The sequence below is a fragment of the Rhinichthys klamathensis genome, unplaced genomic scaffold (genome assembly GCF_029890125.1).
Source record: "Rhinichthys klamathensis goyatoka isolate OS25496 unplaced genomic scaffold, OSU_Roscu_1.1 h1tg000103l_1, whole genome shotgun sequence".
In the NCBI taxonomy this organism is placed as follows: domain Eukaryota; kingdom Metazoa; phylum Chordata; class Actinopteri; order Cypriniformes; family Leuciscidae; genus Rhinichthys; species Rhinichthys klamathensis.
The window spans coordinates 4,962,411-4,975,677 of record NW_026606642.1 but is presented as its reverse complement, the minus strand read 5'-3'; the positions used below and the strand labels follow the sequence as shown (position 1 = coordinate 4,975,677).

Sequence of the window (13,267 nt, the reverse complement as noted above, 5' to 3'; positions counted from 1 at the left end):
GTACTAGCTGCTCATCAAACTGAGTCAAACTGAAACTTCGGTTTTCTACAGAAATGTGGTTTGATGTGGGCAAACATATTGGTGAGAGGTGGCATTCAGTGTATTTGTTTAGTTTGTAGGTGAAGTGTTTCTTCCTGTCCTGCTTTTAATGAACCTAACAGTTGATTCCCTCACAAAACAGCTTTAAAGTAAAAAATAAATAAATACTGAATCCATTTTAAAAAAAGCACACAAACGTGTCCCCACTCTTAATATACAATCTGTGAAGAACATCTTTGGTTTTAAAGGTAAACTATTTTACTTTTAATAATAATATATTAATAATAATAATAATTTGTTACATTTATGTAGCGCTTTTATGGGTACTCCATGCTTTACAAGGGGAAATCTCCTCAACCACCACCAATGTCCAGCACCACCTGATGATGCGACGGCAGCCATATTGGGCCAGAACGCCCACCACACACCAGCTTACTGGTGGAGAGGAGACAGTGATGAAGCCAATCATTATATATATATATATATATATATATATATATATATATATATATATATATGGGGATGATTAGGGGGAGGATGAAGGAGGCCAATGGGCAAGTTTGGCCAGGACACCGTGATTTTTTTTAATGACCACAGAGAGCCAGGACCTCGGTTTAACGTCTCATCTGAAGGACGGTGCTTGTTATAGTATAGTGTCCCTGTCACTATACTGGGGGCGTTAGGGCACACACAGACCACAGGGTGAGCGCCCCCTGCTGGCCTCACTAACACCTCTTCCAGCAGCAACCTGGTTTTCCCAGGAGGTCTCCCATCCAGGGCAACCAGTCTTGGGCTACAGAGTGAAATGGCTGCTTTGGCTCTCTAGTGTTTAAAAAACAAAACTGCATGCGTTTTGCAGAAGAAGACCTCGATACGACCTCAAAGGGCACTTTCGCTTTCACTATTAAAGGTGCAGGGACTCAAAATTTGTGTTAGGAAAAAAACAGGCTTGGAGACAGCAATAATGAGAAATAACAACACAGGTTTATTTATTAGAAGTGCAGGTAATGGTTAAGCAGGTAAGTAAATTATATTTCTTGGATACAGCTCAATAACCAGAGTTTTACTGTGTTGCAGGTGTTGTTGGAGATTGTGGATTTGTGGATTGTGAACGTAGAGAGTACACACTTCCAGGGATGGTCCAAACAGGTGAGTATACAGGTTTGTGTACATATACTTGTATATATTTGTATATAGTTTTCATCAACTTAAAGGTAGGGTAGGCAATTTTCAGAAAGGCTAGCTATGACAAAATGCTTTGAAAGCATATGATCCCACACTCCCTTCAGAGCGTCTTCAAAGCCACAAAACAAATATATAAATCAATAATAATGATTAACTTAAAGAGCCCTGACTTGTACCACCTGACTGCTGCAGATTCATTTCGGCATTGATAGTGTTGACATTGAAACGCATAAATTTGAGTCATTTGACTCAGAGTATAACGTCACAGGTTTCCATCTCTTTCAAATTACACTAGTTATGACGTGAACACTGCATAAGCTGGTTGTTTTGGTTCAGGAGGAACTGTAAAAGGTGGCTTTTGGTTGCAGAGTTTGACATCTAACTCTGCATAGCATGAAACACGGTGGAGGTATGGAAATACATACGCTGACAGGCAGGTGGGACCATCATATCATTGAATTCGGACCGAATGCAATGATTGGAAGAACATTTTGTGGTCATACGCCTTCCACAGATGATATGTACATTACATATAAAAACAATTAGACCACTTAACTTAGTGATTGCTATCAGGATGTGAAGAGACTTTCGACCAGCATAACAAAAAAAGTTCTGGAACAAGGGATGTAGGGGGCAAGGTGCCATTTATTTCCTATATTCCTCTTTTTCATGCTGTTTTGATTTAGGGAGATAGGAAAGTTGAGTTTTATTGTATTTTCTTTACTTTTTTCCAGTAAATTAGAGATAAAAAAATAAATAATTGTTAGTTCTTTTGCTTAATGAAAAATAAAACCTTAAAAAAGAATTATATTGACTGATGATCATAATATTTTTTCCCCCTTATTGCTAGACTATTTGTTGTCTTCACTTGCAATTCCTCATGCTTCTTTTATTCTTGCAGCACATTTATCAGCATATCTCATCAGATCTGTTTCTTCTCAGTTCAGTGCAAAAGAATCCAAAGCATGGAATGAAATTGAATATTGTTTCTGCTGCCGTTTTTCAAGATTTGTCCTTGGTTGCATAATGCATATGCTTGAGTATACCTTTTAAAGTGGTCAGTGACAACCAGTATGTATTGTTACAGTCCTGACTAGCTTCTGTTTCCTCATTGTGTTTTCCTGTTGCCCGGGGGAATGTGTTTGGGAATGTGTCTCTCTTTGTGTGTTTGCAGGGTAGAGTCGAGCTGTGGTTGATGTTGGCGATGAATCGACTGATAAAAAGTTCCTTCTTCCCCAGAGTGGTTGTCCATTGAGGCCTTTCCAACAGCAGGAGTTTTTGAGTATTCATTTATGATGTAGTCTTTTTGTTCTGTTTTGATGTTGTTTGCTTGATTCATTTATGCATTACCTTAATAAAAACTATTTTTTCATTTAATTTGCATGTGGCCTTGTTATTTTCCATGAGTCAGGTGGTTTTGTAAAGGTACTCAGTTATCTTTATTCTTCTCCAAGTCAAGATAAATCTTTGGTTAGCAGGACCATCAACAACCTCTCTCTCATTTACATTTTTATGTATTTTTAATTTTTAGTTAGTTAGTTAGTGTGTGGACTCAGAGTGATTTTAATGGAAGCTTGTTTCCATCATGGAATAAAAATAATAATAAAGGTGAGTCACCTCACAAGTCTGATATTTTCTTGCATTGCGAGTTTATTTCACGCAATTCTGATTCTGATTCTGAAACAATACATTAGTTTTATTGTTTTAAATCTTTAAATTATTTTTAAATAATGAGTTATTGGCTATATTATGCCATTAAAGTACATTTAGGCTATGATATTTTACAAACTGAAAAGCCGGTTTGCATATGCAAATTAGAACGTTCACTGCGTCATCGCTCTACATTCCATTCAGGCTGTCAGGATAGTTTCACTTACAAGTACTAGTTTTACAAGTACGCCCTTAAAGCAGCATACTTTTATGAATAAGAATAGGCATTCAATTTCTGTGGGGAAAATGTCGGTTCTATTTAATTTGCTCTCTGTGATCTTGATTTTACTGCACGGTAAGAATAAGATTTGTTACAATCTATTGCTGTGACCGCATACTTATATTAGGCGCTGTAATGATGGCAGGATTCGGGTTTTTCGAGATTTTGTCATGGTGACAACAGCTAACACTGAGAATTCACAAAGAAATCATCCAAGATCATATTTAGTGCCGTGAAATGGGTTCTTTAAATGACTTGGTATAAAAACGCAACATGGCATCAAATGTCAGTAAATGTTAGTATTATTTTGCGTCAGTGCATAAACTGATTAAATGTAGTTTGAATGTGATGTAAACCGCTTTGGACAAAAGGTTCTGCCCAATTAATAAATGTACTGTAGTTATTTAACACGTTTTACGTGGGAGATTCAAACGTGGGATCTCCACGAGTAGATCGAGTAGATCACCACGGCACTGTCGGTGAGGGGGATCTGCATTATTTTTATGGGTAATATCAATCTGTAATATTTATTATTACAGATTCTATAAAAAAATTGATTATCATGTTTACAGTTGTGATCAAAAGTTGACATACCCAATCTACAAAATGTTTATTATTTTAATAAAATAAGAGGGATCATACACAATGTTATTTTTTAATTTAGTACTGTCCTGAACAAGATTTTACCTAATGATGTATATAATATCCAAGACAAAAATAAATAAATAGCTGAATTTATAAAAAATGACCCCATTCAAAAGTTGCCATATTGTTTGTTAATACTGCGTGATTCGACCTGGATAATCCACGACTGTTTCTTGTTTTGTGATGGTTGTTCTGGAGTCCCTTGTTTGTCCTGAACAGTTAAACTGCCCAATGTTCTTCAGAAAAATCATCCAGGTCTTTTCCCCATCATCTTTTCCATATTTGAACCCTTTCCAGCAGTGACTGTATGATTATGAGATCCATATTTTGACACTGAGGATACCTGAGGGACTCGGACTCAAACATAGCCTAAGTATTAAGCTGCAAACCTTCACTGATACTCCAGAAGGAAACAAGATGCATTTAGAGTTGGGGGTGTAAACCTTTGAACAGGATTTACAAAACTTTTTTCTAATTTTGTTTAAATATATTTCATTTAGTTCTGCCTTTCCGAAGCAACAGAAGATAGATACATGTCTCATGGAAGACAAATTAAATACAAAATATCTTCACATCAAAACGTTTACCCCGGCGCATGTTTACTTTTTAAATAGTTTTGTTCAAATATGTCTAAATCCAGACATATTTTTCTACTTAAAATCTGTATGATCTCTTGAAAAAAAAATTCACAGAACTATTGTATATTTTTGTTTGGCTTTTCTCCAGGAGCTTCTGGTGCTGATAAAGATGAAGTGTCAGTGTTGTTGATGGAGGGAGATTCAGTCACTCTAAACACTGGTGTTCAAACAAACCAACAAGAAGAGATTAGATGGTATTATAATGACACTCGCATTGCTCACATCAGTGGCGATCTCAGTGATATCTGTACAGATGTTCAGTGTAATAATGACACGGAGAGATTCAGAGACAGACTGAAGCTGGATAATCAGACTGGATCTCTGACCATCACAAACACCAGAAACACAGACTCTGGAGTTTATAAACTGAAGATCTTCAGCAGCAGCAGCAACAGTGAAACGATCTTCAGTGTTTCTTTCACTGGTGAGTCATTAATGAATGTTTAAATGCAGTTCATATATGTTTGTTAACATAGGTTTGTTATTGTTAATGTGCGTTTATAGGCACTATCCAAACGTTTATAGGCACTGTTTCTTTTCCAATCTTTCCAATCAGAGTCTTTTCTGAGATTCATGTTGTGCAGTTTTTGTTTGTTTCCAGCAAAATATCCTCCAGCATCTGTTGGTTTGTGTTTCAGGTGTTTCTGCTGCTGAACGAGATGAAGTGAAGAAAACCAAGGGAGAATCTGTTACTTTTGATCCTGCTTTTGCAAGAAAAGCAAGTGATGTGATGACGTGGTATTTTAATGACATTCATATCGCTGAAATCACTGGAGATCTCATTGATATCTGTACAGATGTTCAGTGTAATAATGACACTGGGAGATTCAGAGACAGACTGAAGCTGGATCATCATCAGACTGGATCTCTGATCATCACACACACCAGAAACACAGACTCTGGAGAATGCAAACTACAGATCATCATCAACAACAGCAGATTCAGCATCACTAGAGTGAAGAGATTCAATCTTACTGTCACTGGTGAGAATATAATTCAGTTATTCAATGTATTTCCTTTGAGGAATAAAAAAAAACAGTTCAATATTTTAAAATATTGACTAACCCTAACTCAGTAAATGTTGAGTTGTTTGCTTTTTTGATCTTTGCCCAATAACACTTTGATTAAACGTTATTAACTTAATACCTTGAAAAATGCATAATATTAGTTTTCCAGTGAACGCTGCTGTTTCCTGTTGATACAGCTGATGATCAATATAGAAGGGTCTAAAGTAAAAAAAAATTTTTTTTAAAAATCAATAAATAACTGAAGTACTGGATGGATTATCATTCACAATGTGTTTCTCTGTATATGTTCCAGATTCAGGTCTGTCTACAGGAGCTGTAGCAGGAATAGTTGTTGCTGTTGTTCTGCTGGTGTTTGCAGTTGTAATTGTTGCTGCTGTGATTTACTGCTGTTGCTGCAGGAGCCATGCAGCAGTACAACAGAATGTAAGTATTACATATCAGATGATTTAAAAAGATATAATAGATTTACTGTGCATAAATAAACAGTGATACGATTACATTTTAATGTATAATAATACTTTTAATTATTATTAAATCATCAAAAACACAAATAACTCCAAAAATACAAAACAATTAATACAAAACAAAAAGTGCATATTTTTTATGAGAGCTAGTGTCTTAATTGTTGGTTCAAGAATTTTAGATGCGATATTGAAATCATAATACAATTTTGTATTACAGTAGGTTTGATGCAATTTAAGATAATGGGCCTCATTTATTAAACATGTATAGCCACATATTTTATCTTAGATTATGTGTATGCTAAAATCCACGCTGACATTCATATTTATTAAAACGGTTTTTGAAGTGGAAAAGTGCTCAGCGCCACGTCAGGGTCTGAGCAGACGTGTGTACTTTTTCTTCTGCAGAGAGTCTGCAGGTATTTGGAGATCTAAGCAAATCTTGCTGCTCGCCGTTCTCAAGTAAAGGTTTTGGACATTGACTGGTGCTCTTTTATATGTTAATGACATTATTACAAGACAGAGATTCAAAGCCATTCAGCTGTGCACAATTTCAAGATCATTTTTGAATTATTAATTTCACATCTGGAAGAAAGGCCTACTTATGTTTTTTGTGCGTACGTACGTGCGTTCATTTTCTGAACTACATATATTCACATTTGATAAATGCTCGTAAGATGAAAAGTACACCGGTTTCTACGCAGCATTTTATAAATTAAAAAAGCATTTTTTTTTATATTTAGGGAAAGAAAACCTCTGTACATTCCACAAACAACAGGGAAAAAGTCTATGGTATCAATTGTATTACTTTAAAGGTGACATATTATGCCCCTTTTCACAAGATGTAATATAAATCTATGGTGTTCCCAGAATGTGTATGTGAAATTTCAGCTAAAACCCCCTACAGATAATTTGTTATAGCTGGTCAAATTTGCCCCTTTTGGGGTGTGAGCAAAACCGAGCATTTTTACATTTATACACCTGGACGTTTCTGAATGGTTAGTGGAGACATTTATGTAGTTGTGGTGGAGTTACATTTATTCATCTGGGGGATTTCCCTTAAAAATAAATTGAATCCACTGCTTGTCTCATCTGAGTCTGGGACTGTAAATAGTGACTGTAAATCTGTGCAGCGACGACAGAGAATGCATGCTTTGCTCAAACTTTTGTCATTGCGTTAGAACTGGTTACACTGTTGTCGCTTGCGAAAACCAAATGGCGGCGCCGTGGGTGGAAACTTGCAGATTAAGGGGTGGTAATATTATAATTAGATCCCCTTCCTACGTCAGAAGGGGCGCAAATCTGATCTGCTTAATTTTTTACATGCTTGCTGAGAAAGGTTTACCAAAACACAGTTACTGGGTGTTCACTTTTCACGTTTTCTGGGTTGGTAGATGCACAGGGGACCCGATTATAGCACTTAAACACGGAAAAAGTCAGATTTTCATGATATGTCACCTTTAACCATCTGTGAATCTGTGTTTTACTACAGGAGAATGATGACTTGTGATAACTCACCACATGACCGGAATGACAATACTTTAAAAAGGAGGATTCCTACAATCAGATTAAGACTGAGGCAGCCAATAAAACAATGTAACACCATTTATAATTTTGATACTTTCATTGAAAGAGACACTGAAGATAATTAGAAAATGATGGAGAGAAGATCAGCTGAAACTCTCATCGCTCACAGAGTAATAGTGTCACAATTCCAGGATTTCAATAGTCAGTACCAATACCAGTCAAATTTCAGCTATTACATACTACGGTAATTTAATTATGACATCAAAAACTGAATCGATATAGTTTTTTTTAGTGATTTAGAGAAACAAACATTTCTGTGAAACACTATTGATATTTGAAATCACCAAGACAAACCCTCCCCTACCCAATAGAATTGCACCTCTATCTTAACAGCTCCGCCACCAGTTTCACGAACACAACACAGGCACCTCGACCCATCATGAGTGCATACGCCCCTTATATTGCTGATTTGCTCCAAGTGTATTTTGGGGCTCGATCCGATTAACTTTTCTCAGAAACCGCTTACTGCACCTTTAAATGGTAAATGAGCAGCAGTAGATCAGCGAGTGCTAGATGTTTCTCAGTATATAAAGGTTTATTAAAGCTGTTAAAGTGATACAGACAGGAACAGTGAGTGATTATCATGTCATTTTCATTATATGACCTAATGCACTGAACTGGTTTGACACATCAATCATAATGTCCTGCCTGTTTACATCCTTGCTGATCGAACTGACTGCAGAAATACCTCACCAAGACAGGCATTATGACCCGGATTTTACTCGCAGTCTCAGAGGACTTGTGTGCACTGGTGTTTTTACTATGTATTTTATACTACGTATGTGCTGCACCACTGATACTGTAGATGTTTTTACTGGTATTGTTGCTGTAACTGGAAAAGTCTGGTATCAATATTTTGCTGGTGGTTAGTTTAAACATTAACCCTTAGTCATCCACCTTGATCAGAAAACACTGGTTGACCAACTGTGAATAGCATCATGGCTTTTTATACACTCACCGGCCACTTTATTAGGTACCCCATGCTAGTAACGGGTTGGACCCCCTTTTGCCTTCAGAACTGCCTCAATGGGCTCCTTGCACGTAACTACTTCCTTACCGGAAATGCGGCCTCGTCTTTTCCGGCGCTATTCTACACTATGAGATGAGATGTTTACAAGAGTTGCCGAAACTTACAATAACGGACGTACATCGCCTTTGTAAGTCCTCCTCCAAATCACCTATCAGCAAATTAGAGAGAAGGGCTTTAAAATATTCATTTCAAATATTCTTCATATATCCACGGATATGAAGGTAAGTCTATATATCTCAAACTTTATGGCTTACGTTAGTTTGCTAGCTTACATTAGGCTAATAAACAATCCCGGGCTGACAGAATATGTGTGTTATAATGTTGTACTGTTTTCTAGTATTAGGCGGAAAATGTCTACGTTGTGTATGTACGCCTTCAAACAGGAAGAGAGCGGGCCGTATTTACCCGTTGCGGATATGACGTCAGGTTGCTATGTGCAAGGAGCCCATTCTTCGTGCATAGATTCAACAAGGTGCTGGAAGCATTCCTCAGGGAGTTTGGTCCATATTGACATGATGGCATCACACAGTTGCCGCAGATTTGTCGGCTGCACATCCATGATGCGAATCTCCCGTTCCACCACATCCCAAAGATGTTCTATTGGGTTGAGATCTGGTGACTGTGGAGGCCATTTTAGTACAGTGAACTCATTGTCATGTTCAAGAAACCAATTTGAAATGATTAGAGCTTTGTGACATGGTGGAAGTAGCCATCAGAGGATGGGTACATGGTGGCCATAAAGGGATGGACATGGTCAGAAACAATGCTCAGGTAGGCCGTGGCATTTAAACGATGCCCAATTGGCACTAAGGGGCCTAAAGTGTGCCAGGAAAACATCCCCCACACCATTACACCACCACCACCAGCCTGCACAGTGGTAACAAGGCATGATGGTTCCATGTTCTCATTCTGTTTACGCCAAATTCTGACTCTAACATCTGAATGTCTCAACAGAAATCGAGACTCATCAGACCAGGCAACATTTTTCCAGTCTTCAACTGTTCAATTTTGGTGAGCTCTTGCAAATTGTAGCCTCTTTTTCCTATTTGTAGTGGAGATGAGTGGTACCCGGTGGAGTCTTCTGCTGTTGTAGCCCATCCGCCTCAAGGTTGTGCGTGTTGTGGCTTCACAAATGCTTTGCTGCATACCTCGGTTGTAACGAGTGGTTATTTCAGTCACTGTTGCCCTTCTATCAGCTCGAACCAGTCTGGCCATTCTCCTCTGACCTCTGGCATCAACAAGGCATTTCCGCCCACAGAACTGCCGCTCACTGGATGTTTTTTCTTTTTCGGACCATTCTCTGTAAACCCTAGAGATGGTTGTGCGTGAAAATCCCAGTAGATTAGCAGTTTCTGAAATACTCAGACCAGCCCATCTGGCACCAACAATCATGCCACGTTCAAAGTCACTCAAATCAACTTTCTTCCCCATACTGATGCTCGGTTTGAACTGCAGGAGATTGTCTTGACCATGTCTACATGCCTAAATGCACTGAGTTGCTGCCATGTGATTGGCTGCTTGGAAATTAAGTGTTAACGAGCAGTTGGACAGGTGTACCTAATAAAGTGGCCGGTGAGTGTATGTCCAGCATCTACACCAGAACCAAAACCTGCCTTAATTATCTTGGTGCAGCTTATTCATATTCATATATTTATTTTAAAGTTGGTGCATTAGAGTATTTATGAAAAAAAATTGCTGCGACGTTGTCAGGAGGAATGATACAGCACAAATTTCACACAAATGTGTGTATAAAACAATGTCATTTTTATAGCAATTAAATCATAGTATGTCTTCATACGTTTGGTCGATATTTCTTTATCTTCATTGTTAAAATGTGCAAAAATGAATCACAATAAAAATGGTCAAATTCAGATATTGTATGAGGTGCTGATTAGTTATTTCATGTTATCTGTTGGCATGTGAGTAGGAAGATGAAGAGACTTATTTGTCTATGTTTTTTTTTATCTTGTCTCATTCAGTTTTGGTTATGAATTATATTCAGTTGTGTTTGTTAAGCATCTCGTGACTGATTGTGTTCAGCTGGGTTTTTATGAGTGTGATTGTTTTTTAAACTCATGACATTATTGTATTTTGCTGATATGTATATTATCACTGTTTGATGGAAATGATTTGGCCAGTGTAGCCTTCAGCGAACTGACTTTGTTTCTTTCTTTAGCCAATGTAATTTTGTTCCTTTTTTGTATGGTGGATGGTGTCTATTGTATGGTGCTCATTTTAAATATGTAAATAGGCTCAATAGAGACTTATTTATTTTAAGTGTCAAACCAAATAAATGCTAAACTCCTCAAGCCTGTACCTCAGATTTAACCATCAAGTAAAAAGTGGACACAAATGCTTTACTATTTTTAACACTAAAGTTTTTTTTTTAGTAAGAATATATGTATAGACTATTTCTCTCTCTGTTTTCATAAACTTTACATCAGCCAAGGGGGAAAAGTGCCTTTAAACCCACAATGCTTTTTTTATTTTATTTCTGAAACAAGGAAATTACTTTGAAAAATCTTTGTTTTGTGTTTATGTGATAAATATTATTAACAAATATATGATTTACTCATAACTGAAATTTATGTCTCCAAAATATGTTTGCATGTAGTCAGAAATAATCGTGGACATTGAATCATCAGGTTATACATTATTTCACTTTCACCAACAGTTTTAGTGATTGTTACTTCAGTAAAACTGATCATATGGTATCACCCTTACAGAAAAACCACATGAGTTTCACATGTGCAAAAACACATGTGATCCCATGTGACAACGTGGACATGTGATTTTGCACATGTGAAATTTAACATGTGAAATATGTGGAACACATGTGCTTTGCACATGTTAAAGGTAATTTGCACATGGGAAACGTGTGGTTTTGGAACATTTTCATGTGAAACCCATGTATATTCCCATGTGAAACCCATGGGATTGCATGTGAAACCCATGTGATTACATGTGAAACCCATGGGATTGCATGTGAAACCCATGTGATTACATGTGAAACCCATGGGATGTGAAACCCATGTGAAACCCATGTGATTACATGTGAAACCCATGTGATTACATGTGAAACCCATGGGATTGCATGTGAAACCCATGTGATTACATGTGAAACCCATGGGATTGCATGTGAAACCCATGTGATTGCATGTGAAACCCATGTGATTACATGTGAAACCCATGGGATTGCATGTGAAACCCAAAATTCCCATGTGAAATCCATGAGCTTACATGTGAAACGTAAAATTCCCATGTGAAACATTTAATCACATGTGAAACCCATGAGATATCATGTGAAATGTAAAATATCTCATGTGAAACCCATAGAATGACATTTGAAACCCATCAACAATCCATGTTAAAGCTACACACCATGTAAACCTGTAACTTCATGTGAAATCCATGTAAAAATCATTAAGCAATATACCACAGAAAACGGTAGGCCTACCATGTTCTTGTGTAGGCTCTATAGCCTAATGTTTCCCAACATTAAAACAAATAATTCAAAAAAAATTTTTTTTCACTTTTTATTTCATTTCAAAATATGCAATACAAATTGAATGTTTAAAACAAACAAAGCAAAACCAAATTAAAATTATACATAAAAAGCCGCAAAAAACGCAGGTATACGCGCATGTGTGTGTGTGTGGTGTGCGTTTGTGAAAGTGTGTTGTCTCAGTCCTTTGTGTCTCCTGCAGCAGGCATCCTGTTTTGGGATAGAAAAAGATCAAAGATTAGGGCAGTGCAAACCATAGACTGTAAAAAAAAATATGGACGTAGTGTCCGTGACGTCACCCCGTAGGTTTCTGAAAAGCATTTTTATGGGGCTTAATAATTAATTATTATTCATTTGTAATGTTATTATGTCATTAAACGTTTTACGTAAATATGCTATGGAAATACATCTTGCTTAAACAACTGTATAAGACGAGTGGTGCGTCTCATTTATAAAAAAAACTATTGACAGTTTGTGATTAGATCACAATGTAGACTGAGGAATAAACTGAGTCATCAGTCCTCGCGCATGTCGGTTTCGCAAATGTGAACAGACCACATGGGGATCACACTTGGATGTTGGATCGTCTGAATATTACCTTTCTGCTCGTCTCCTCAGATCTTTTAACTTTTGTGCCATGCAGACCTTGATCTCAGTGCCTCCGATGCCTGGGTGCCTCTTTTTGACATGGTCTGTAAGAAATGAGATTGATTACATTAAAATTTGAAAACAAGTTTGACATGAAGTGACATAACTGTCAGATTCAAACTGTGCTTTCCGCGCTATGGCTGGCGCTGACGGACGCGCTCAGCGCTTGTCATATATAATAACTATTGATAAAAGATATTCAGACATGCTTACCAATTATTAGCTGCACCTTTTGTAGGTCAAGGCTCTTTTTTCACCAACAACCCCTTTTTTTCCGTTCATGCTGCCATCTCTTCGAAAGAGAAGATGGAGTCCATAAGAGTTCTGGTTAACTTTTTGTAGCCCTTACATCTTTGAGCATGATCCAAAGCAACTGGGTTCATTAAGTCAGTCACAGACTTGTTCTGCAAAGCAAAAAATAAAATAAAAAATAGAACATTTTCGTCAGGACAGAAACCGTGATCTTTTCAACGTTATTGCATATTAGGTGAGGTTTTCACTTTGGAGCTGTGAGTGTAAATTTTAGCATACAAGTATTTATTGTTCATGCTCGAGTCTTGATACTCTTTTA

General features: G+C 37.2%; 1 protein-coding gene across 1 annotated transcript in view; it reads left to right on the top strand.

Annotated features, from left to right (window-relative positions):
* The window catches only part of LOC130086911 (uncharacterized), a 255,212-nt gene that overhangs the window by 114,009 nt on the left and 127,936 nt on the right, over positions 1–13,267 (top strand). The window lies entirely within an intron of this gene.